General features: G+C 35.3%; 1 non-coding gene across 1 annotated transcript; it reads right to left on the reverse strand.

Moving 5' to 3' along the window:
- Window positions 1-999: 999 nt before the first annotated feature.
- Window positions 1,000-1,106, reverse strand: LOC126005627 (U6 spliceosomal RNA). The gene has a single exon (XR_007494671.1). It is a non-coding gene; the product is annotated as a U6 spliceosomal RNA (small nuclear RNA).
- Between the last annotated feature and the right edge of the window lie 334 nt (window positions 1,107-1,440).

Below are 1,440 nucleotides of genomic sequence, written 5' to 3' on the forward strand. Positions count from 1 at the left end.
AATAAAGCAAGGTCATAAAAGGGTCACAGTCAGGAAAAGGTTGAGAAATTCGTTTATATTCTACACTGGGGACACCAAGTCCAACTATGGCAGCCTCTCTTTACTGTTGCCCCACAAAGTAATAAAAGGTTCCAAAGTCAAGTTAGGATTAGAGATATCTGTGTTGTTTAAAGTGGCAGAAAATCAAGCTCTCTGCCCTTGTATTGTCTATCTGTCTCTCTTTTAGAAAGAGAAAGGTGGTCCATGGCTTTCTATACAGAGGACAGTCATGCAAGGAGATGGATGATGTTAGGGTCTGTTTGAGAACAGAAACTTCCTGTTACAAATAACTTCATTTCTGTCTTTAGCCTAGAATTTGAGCTCCTGGGTTTGGTATATAAGGTGTATTACCTGTGTTATCAAAGGGGTGTTATAACATCATCAGGATAAAATATATTTTCTTTCCTTAAAAAAAGTATTTATTTTTTGGTACACAACAGTGGTGCTCAGGGCTTACTCCTGGCAGCTCAGACAACTGTATGAGATGCAGGTAATTGAACCCAGGTTAATCACATGCAAAGCAACTACATTATTTCTCTGACCCTTTTCCTTTTTAAAGACTGAAAAATACTCCACTCGAGCTCCATATCACTTTTTTAAAAATCTGTTCATTCGTCTGTTAACAGACACTTAGAGTATCTTATATTTGGGCTATTATAAATAATGCTACAAGGAATGCAGCTCTTTCTTCAGGTCCTATTTCATTTCCTTTGGATATACAAACAAAAGTAGAATTATTAGTCATTTTATTCTCTTTTGACTTTATTTTGTTAGCAATGTATTTACTGTTTTTGATAGTGGCATGCCAGTTTATATTCTGACTAACAGTATGCAGTGTTTCTGACCTTTACTTTCTTTCAACAATGGTTTGAACTGTTTTGACAATATCATTCTAAAAGGTTGAAGTGAAGTTCTATTTCACTGTAGTTTTAATTTGTATTTCTTTATTTTTATTTTTTTTAAAATATGAAACACTTCATGAATTTGCGTGTCATCCTTGCGCAGGGGCCATGCTAATCTTATCTGTATCGTTCCAATTTTAGTATATGTGCTGCCGAAGCGAGCACTAATTTGTATTTCTTAGATGATTAATGGTATTGAGCACCGTTTGAACTAATTGATTATTTATTATTGATTAAAAATATAAAATCAAAGTCCATGTATTGAGTGATGCCACCCTAGGCATCGTGTTTTTTTTAATAACATATTTATTTAAACACTGTGATTACAAACATGATTGTAGTTGGGTTTCAGTCATTCACCCTTCACCAGTGCAACATTCTCACCACCAATGTCCTCTATAGCCCTTCTCCTCCACCCCTGCCTGTGTTCGAGACAGGCATTCTACTTCTCTTACTTATATGGAATCTATTATGCTGAGTGAAATAAGTCAAAGGGAGA

The sequence above is a fragment of the Suncus etruscus genome, chromosome 3 (assembly GCF_024139225.1).
Source record: "Suncus etruscus isolate mSunEtr1 chromosome 3, mSunEtr1.pri.cur, whole genome shotgun sequence".
NCBI classification, from domain to species: domain Eukaryota; kingdom Metazoa; phylum Chordata; class Mammalia; order Eulipotyphla; family Soricidae; genus Suncus; species Suncus etruscus.